Raw genomic sequence first — 8,732 nt, forward strand, 5'->3', positions numbered from 1 at the left:
AAATAAATAGGGTAATGAAAATATATACAGTTGAGCAGACGAGTACAGTGCTGAGGGGATGGGAAGGGAGAGGGGGAGGAGCAGAGGGAAATGGGGGGAAAAGAGGGTTAAGCTGTGGAGAGGTGAAGGGGGGTGGTAGAGGGAGTAGAGGGAGAAGGGGAGCTCAGTCTGGGAAGGCCTCTTGGAGGAGGTGAGTTTTAAGTAGGGTTTTGAAGAGGGGAAGAGAATTAGTTTGGCGGAGGTGAGGAGGGAGGGCGTTCCAGGACCGTGGCAGGACGTGGCCCAAGGGTTGACAGCGGGATAGGCGAGACCGAGGGACGATGAGGAGGTGGGCGGCAGAGGAGCGGAGCGTGCGGGGTGGGCAATAGAAAGAGAGGAGGGAGGAGAGGTAGGAAGGGGCAAGGTGACCTAGAGCCTTGAAGCCTAAGAGTGAGGAGTTTTTGTTTGGAGCGGAGGTTGAAAGGCAACCACTGGAGGTGTTTAAGAAGGGGAGTGACATGCCCAGATCGTATCTGCAGGAAGATGAGCCGGACAGCGGAATGAAGAATAGACTGGAGCGGGGCGAGAGAGGAGGAAGGGAGATCAGAGAGAGGGCTGACACAGTAGTCTAGCCGGGATATAACGAGAGCCTGTAGCAATAAGGTAGCCGTTTGGGTGGAAAGGAAAGGGCGGATCTTGGCGATATTGTAAAGGTGAAACCGGCAGGTTTTGGTAACGGATAGGATATGTGGGGTGGACGAGAGAGACGAGTCAAGGATGACACCGAGATTGCGGGCCCGAGAGACGGGAAGGATGGTCGTGCCATCCACGGTGATAGGGAAGTCTGGGAGAGGACCGGGTTTGGGAGGGAAGATGAGGAGTTCTGTCTTGCTCATGTTGAGTTTTAGGTGACGGGCCGACATCCAGGTGGAGACATCCTGGAGGCAGGAGGAGATGCAAGCCTGAAGGGAGGGGGAGAGGACAGGGGCGGAGATATAGATCTGCCTCCCAGATGTAGATATGACTCCCAGGCCCGAGCTCTCTCCATTAAGCTGCACATGCTCAGTTCCCCATAAAACCAACCTTGCTCCAGGCCACAGTTGGGACTTTAATGCTAGAGGAAAGACCCTTCCTCCTCTACACTACCCCTTTGGTGAGAATGCCCCTACTACTACTAATAATAATGCTGGTATTTGTTAAGCGCTTACTATGTGCAGAGCACTGTTCTAAGCGCTGGGGTAGACACAGGGTCATCAGGTTGTCCCACATGGGGCTAACAGTCTTAATCCCCATTTTACAGATGAGGTAACTGAGGCACAGAGAAATGAAGTGACTTGCCCACGGTCACACAGCTGACAAGTGGCAGAGCTGGGATTCGAACTCATGACCTCTGACTCCAAAGTCCGGGCCCTTTCCACTGAGCCACTGAGCCACGCTGCTTCTCCCTCTCCCCTCTCTGCACCATGCTCTAATTGAAAGGCACAGGTCTGAGATGTGGGATTATCACACTCACTGGGATGTATATCAAAGGGGGACAGGCTCAGCTGATTCTGTTACTTAAGAACAACATGAGGGAACATGAGGGAATAATAATGATAAAAATAATTGTGGATTTTGTTAAGCTCTTACTAGGTACCAGGCACTATATTAAGCACTGGGATGGATACGAGTAAATCGGGTTGGGTATGGTCCCTGTCCCACATAGGGTTCACTGTCTCAATCCCCATTATACAGATGAGGTAACTGAGACCCAGACAAGTGAAATCACTTGCTCAATGTCACAGAGCAGACAAGTGGCAGAGCCAGGATTAGATCCCATGAATCTCTGACTCCTAAGCCAGGACTTTATCCATGTCACCATGCTGTTCTCCAGGGAAGTAATAAATCCTAGAACGAGTCGTCTACAATCGCTGCTTAGAATTCCTTAACTCCCATTCTCTCCTGGACCCCCTCCAATCTGGCTTCCGTCCCCTCCACTCTACCGAGACTGCTCTCTCTAAGGTCACCCATGACCTCCTTGTTGCCAAATCCAATGGCTCCTACTCCATTCAAATCCTCCTTGACCTCTCTGCTGCCTTTGACACTGTCGACCATCCCCTCCTCCTCCACACCTTATGTCACCTTGGCTTCACGGACTCCGTCCTCTCCTGGTTCTCCTCTTATCTCTCTGGCCGTCATTCTTGGTTGTCCTTCGCAGGCGCCGCCTCCTACCCCTCCCATCCTTTAACTGTTAGAGTTCCTCAGGGGTCAGTTCTTGGCCCTCTTCTGTTCTCCATTTACACTCACTCCCTCGGTGAACTCATTCGCTCTCATGGCTTTGACTACCATCTCTACACCAAGGATGACACGCAAGAGGCCTACATCTCTGCCCCTGTCCTCTCCCCCTCCCTTCAGGTTCGCATCTCCTCCTGCCTCCAGGAAGTTTCCACCTGGATGTCTGCCCGCCACCTAAAACTCAACATGAACAAGACTGAGCTCCTCATCTTCCCTGCCAAGCCCAGTCCTCTCCCAGACTTCCCTATCACCGTAGATGGTACGACCATCCCACCCGTCTCTCAGGCCCACAACCTCGGTATCATCTTTGACTCATCCCTCTCGTTCACCCCACACATCCTATCCGTTACCAAGACCTGCCGGTCTCACCTTCACAATATCGCCAATATCCTCCCTTTCCTCTCCACCCAATTGGCTACCTTACTGCTACAGGCTCTCGTTATATACCGGCTAGACTACTGTGTCAGCCTTCTCTCCGATCTCCCTTCCTCCTCTCTCTCCCCGCTCCAGTCTATTCTTCACTCCGCTGCCCGGCTCATCTTCCTGCAGAAACGTTCTGGGCATGTCACTACCCTTCGTAAACACCTTAAGTGGTTGCCTATCAACCTCCGCTCCAAACAAAAACTCCTCACTCTAGGCTTCAAGGCTCTCCATCACCTTGCCTCTTCCTACCTCTCCTTCCTTCTCTCTTTCTACTGCCCACCCCGCATGCTCCGCTCCTCTGTCGCCCACCTCCTCACCATCCCTCGGTCTCGCCTATCCCGCCGTCGACCCCTGAGCCACGTCCTCCCATGGTCCTGGAATGCCCTCCCTCCTCACCTCCGTCAATCTAATTCTCTTCCCCTCTTCAAATCCCTACTTAAAGCTCACCTCCTCCAAGAGGCCTTCTCAGAATGAGCTCCCCCCTTTTTTTCCCTCTGCTCCCTCTACCCTCCCCCTTCACCTCTCCACAGCTAATCCCTCTTCTCCCCTCTTTACCTCTCCTCCCCCTCTCCCTTCCAATCCCCTTAGCACCGCACTCGTCCACTCAACTGTATATATCTTCATCACCCTATTTATTTTGTTTATTTTGTTTAATGAGATGTACATCACCCTGATTCTATTTATTGTTTTTATGAGATGTTCTTCCCCTTGACTCTATTTATTGCCATTGTTCTTGTCTGCCTGTCTCCCCCGATTAGACTGTAAGCCCGTCATAGGGCAGGGACTACCTCCATCTGTTGCCAATTTGTACATTCCAAGCGCTTAGTACAGTGTTCTGCACATAGTAAGCGCTCAATAAATACTATTGAATGAATGACTGAATGCGAGGGTTAGCACCAGAGGATTGAAGTTTGCAGGCTGGGATGTAGAAGGAGAAAAGCGAGGTCTGGTAGAAAAGGGTAAGTTAATGGAGTGCTTTAAAACCATTGGTGAGGAGTTTTTGTTTGATATGTAGGTGGATAGGCAAGCTGTGGAGATTTTTGAGGAGGGGGTTTATTTGTCCTGAAAGATTTTGTAGAAAGGAGATCATGGCAGCGGCATGAATTATGGACTGGAGTGGAGAGAGGCAGGAGGTTGGGAGGTCAGATAGGAGGCTGATGCAGTAATCTAGGATGGATAGGATGAGTGATTGCATTAATGTGGTTGTAGTATGGATGTAGAGGAAAGGGTAGATTTTAGCGATGTTGTGAGACCAACAGGATATGGTGATGAATTGAAAATGATAGTTGAATGAAAGAGAGGGGTCTAGGATAACAACAGGGTTATGGGTTTGTTAGATGGGAAGGACAGTGCCTTCCATTTGGGGTATCCAAGACACAAGTAAACATGTGGCACCAATGATGCGAGTCCTCAGTGGCCAACCTGTTCTCCGACACCCTATTAGAGGGGTCTTGTTTTGGAGCAGCCGAGGGAATGAGAGCCACAATGTAGAAACTAGATACCTAAGTCAAAGATTCAGCTATAGCGAGAACATAATTGTACTCCACCCAACCCAAGCATAAAATTATCCTACCCTCAAATGATTAGTCCCATCCAGAGAACACGTCTTTCACGATGCGGACTGGCACAAGGGTCTTCGACCTAAGAGGTCCCTCATGCCTGGGCTGCCCGAGGACACCTTCCCTTTGGAGGACAGTGTGCAGCAGCATGGGTGTAATTTCCCCCTTCTCTTAGACTATGCTTGTTGACTGTAACATCGACATATTTCTGGGTATGCCCTAGTCTGTTACTATCAAGATATTTGTTTGGTTTCTGGCATTTGGGTTGAAACTGCAGTTTTCTTCTTCTTCTTCAGTTTCCTTCTTGTCCTGTTTCTTTTTCTTCTGCAGATCACTTAGTCAGGGGCTTCTCCTCCTTTGCAGGATGCAATAAACAGAGGACTGAGGATTCGTATTTGTTGAGAAAGTTAGTTTACGAGGTAGATTAGGGGTCGAGTTCATGTTAAAAAAGGGTTAGTCTCAAGAAGTGCGTCCAGGGTCGATGTAAATGCCAGGGTCTTTAGTTCAGCCCATTTTCCTTCAACATTTCAACCTCGACCTCTGCATGAGCATGGCTTCAGGATCACTTCCACTGTCAGGGATGTGAGTAGTCTGGTGGTGGCTACAAGCCTGAGATCTCTTAACGTAGAGGGAACCAACATAGTGTTGGGTGAATCAATAGCCCTAAAAAAATGCGACAAAAAACAAACTTACTATCTTTGGTCTCACCTGAACCTTTCTCTCTGGTTGTGATAACATGAAGCGATATGCTGAAGCGAATTAAGTTGAACACATGATTTTGCAAGGTGCAACTGCAACTGCAGCTGGCGAGGAAGGTGGTGAGTCCAAGCCGGGAAGAATAAACTCGAAAAGGACAGGGATTGTGCCCCATGTGCTTATATTGTAATCATTTGGTTCTAGGTACAGCAAGTTGGCACATAGTAAGCGAAAGGAAGAGGTGTGGCCGGTGGATATAAAAGTGGGCCTGGGAGTTGGGAATATCTTGGGTTCTTGTCCTGGCATTGCCACTTGTCTACTGGGTGACAGTGGGCATGTCATTTTGCTTTAGATGGGTGGGGAGCAGTTAGCCCTGCCCCCTCCATATTCATTCTTTCAATTCAATCATATTTACTGAGCACTTTCTGAGTGCAGAGCACTGTGTTAAGTACTTGGACAGTACAATTCAGCAACTAAGAGACAATCCCTGCCCTCAGTAGGCTCACAGTCTAGAAGGGAGGAGACAGGGATCAAAACAAGTAAACAAGCATCAATAGTATCATTTTGAATAAATAGAATTATAGATATATACACATCAATAAATAAAAAATAGAATTATAGGGTTTGGGGGTATAGAATTACAGCCTGTAGCGTTATAGGTGGGGAGGTCCCCACCCTCTCCAGCGTTGGCCTCTTCTCCCGCTCGACCCGCTCCAGAAGGGGCAAGGCCCCGAGCCCGCAGGCCCGGCCTCTCCGGCTGGATCTGACACGACGGGCCTCAGTCCCGTCTCCCTCTGGTATCTCCTCAGTGATCCTTTCTACTGCCCTTTCTGGGGCCCCGCCCCTATTGTCTCCGCCCTTCCCCCTTGATGGATGTCACTCGCAGGGCGGGGGAGGTGGCTTCAATTTGACAGTTCAAGATGGCGACAGTCACAATTACGTCGCGGCCCTTTGCGGGAAATAGATGGGGATCGGACTCCCGCCTCACCCTCCGTCAGCCGCAGGAGGGGGCGGGGCCATCTCACACACACCCACCAATCAGCGGGTGAGAGAGGAACTATTTGGTCCAACAGGAGGGGACGGAGCGAGCTAGCAAATGGCAGCCAATCAGCCAAGGAGAGAGGAGCGGCGGGGCCCAAGGTGGGCGAGGTCAGAGGGAGCTCACAAAGAGCAGCCAGTCAGCGAGGGAGCGAGGAAGCTGCCCGGCCCAAGTGGGAGGGGAGGAGTCAGCACGCCAAGAGCAGCCAATCATGGTGTCTCCCCGAGGCCCCCGCCTCCCTCCCCCTCCGGTCGTCTCCGGTGAAGAAGGAATGGAGGTGGTCCTGGGCGGGACCGGCCGGGGAGAAGCGCCATGTCTCTCTGAGGGCGCCGCCTGAGAGGCCGCCCTGCCCAGGAGGGAAGGAGGCTGACCCACAGCTCGGGTATCTCCCACTGGGCATGGGGGGGTACCAGCCAGAAGATCCCGCATCACCCCTAGTTTTGAACATCAGATGTAGATGTGGATGTGGATGCAGAAATTGAGTCCCAGAGAAGTAAAGTGACATGTCTAAGATCATGCAGCAGAGAAGTGGCAGAGATGAAGATGCACATGTAGAAGCAGAAATTGAGTCCCAGCGAAGTAAAGTAACAAGTCCAAGATCATACAGCAGAGGAGTTGTAGAGTAAGGATTAGAACCCAGGTACTCTGACTCCCAGAGCTGGGTTCTAACTACTAGGCCAGAAGCTGATCTAATGAAATCTTGAAGGGTCAAAATTCACCATGTTGACCTATGCCCTACCCTCAAAAATGAAGATGGAAGTGGAGATTGTGGGTGACTTCATTTTGCCACTGAGGATGATTCCTCTTTCATCTCCCCAGGGAAGGGCGTTCCCATGATTTAGGGAGCAAACCAATATCAAATGGGATCTGTGGACCCTCAAAGCAGAGGATTCCTTTCAATCGATAATGGGGGTGAGACTCAATTCGATCAATGCATCAGTCCTATTTATTTAGCACTTACTGTGTGCAGAACACTTAACCGAACGCTTGGGCGAATACAATATAACAATGAAACAAAGTTAGTAGGCACAGTCCCTGTTCAGAAGGAGCTTACAGTCAAGAGCGGGAGGCAAACATTAATATGAATAAATGAATGACAGATATGGATATAAGTGCAGTGGGGCTGAGCGAGGGCTGAGTAAAAGGAGCTCATCAGGGTGACACAGGAGGGAGTGGGAGAAGAACAAATGAAGGCTTAGTCAGAGAATGGCCTCTTCATTCATTCAATTCATTCAGTAGTATTTATTGAGCACTTACTATGTGCAGAGCACTGTACTAAGTGCTTGGAATGTACAATTCGACAACAGATAGAGACAATCCCTGCCCATTGACGGGCTTACATTCTAGTCGGGGGAGACAGACAAAAACAATAGCAATAAATAGAATCAAGGGGATGTACATCTCATTAACAAAATAAATAGGGTAATGACAATGTAAACAAATGAGCTGACGAGCACAGTGCTGAGGGGGGGGGGAAGGGAGAGGGAGAGGAGCAGAGGGAAAGAGGGGGAAAAGGGGGCTTAGCTGAGGGGAGGTGAAGGGGGGCAGAGAGGGAGCAGAGGGAAAAGGGGAAGCTCAGTCTGGGAAGGCCTCTTGGAGGAGGTAGGCTCTCAGTAAGGTTTTGAAGAGGGGAAGAGAGTTAGTTTGGCGGAGGTGAGGAGGGAGGGCATTACAGGACAATGGGAGGATGTAGCCCAGGGGTCGACGGCGGGATAGGCGAGAACGGGGGATGGTGAGGAGGTGGGTGGCAGAGGAGTGGAGCCCAAGGGGAGGGCAGTAGAAAGAGAGAAGGGAGGAGAGGTAGGAGGAAGCAAGGTAATGGAGAGCCTTGAAGCCTAGAGTGAGAAGTTTTTGTTTCGTGTGGAGGTTTATGGGCAACCACAGGAGGTTTTTAAGAAGGGGAGTGACATGCTAGAGGGTTTCTGCAGGAAGATGAGCCGGGCAGCGGAATGAAGAATAGACTGGAACGGGGAGAGACAGGAGGAAGGGAGATCAGAGAGAAGGCTGACACACTAATCCAGCTGGGATATTATGAGAGCCTGGACCAGTAAGATAGCCGTTTGGGTGGAGAGGAAAGGGCGGATCTTGGCAATATTATAAAGGTGAGACCGGCAGGTCTTGGTGACTGATTGGACGTGTGCGGTGAAGGAAAGAGCTGAGTCAAGGATGACACCAAGGTTGCGATCTCGAGGGACAGGAAGGATGGCTGTACCATCCACAGTGATAGGGAAGTCAGGAAGAGGACAGGGCTTGGGAGGGAAGATGAGCTCAGTTTTGGACATTTTGAGTTTTAGGTGGCGAGCAGACATCCAGGTAGAGACGTCTTGGAGGCAGGAGGAGATACGAGTCTGAAGGGAGGGGGAGAGGACAGGGGCAGAGATGTAGATTTGTGTGTCATCGCATAGAGATGATAGTTGAAGCCGTGAGAGTGAATGAGTTGACCAAGGGAGTAAGTGTAGATGGAGAACAGAAGAGGGCCAAGAACTGACCCTTGAGAAACTCCTACAGTTATAGATGGGAGGGGGAGGAGGAGCCTGCGAAGGAGACTGAGAATGAATGGCCAGAAAGATAAGAGGAGAACCAGATATAGAGGAGAAGGGGATGGTCAACAGTGTCAAAGGCAGCTGAGAGGTTAAGGAGGATTAGGATAGAGTAGGAGCCATTGGATTTGGCAAGAAGGAGGTCATGGGTGACCTTAGAGAGAGCAGTCTCGGTAGAGTGGAGGGGACGGAAGCCAGATCAGAGGAGGTCCAGGAGAGAAT

This window comes from Ornithorhynchus anatinus, chromosome 15 (assembly GCF_004115215.2).
Source record: "Ornithorhynchus anatinus isolate Pmale09 chromosome 15, mOrnAna1.pri.v4, whole genome shotgun sequence".
In the NCBI taxonomy this organism is placed as follows: Eukaryota; Metazoa; Chordata; class Mammalia; order Monotremata; family Ornithorhynchidae; genus Ornithorhynchus; species Ornithorhynchus anatinus.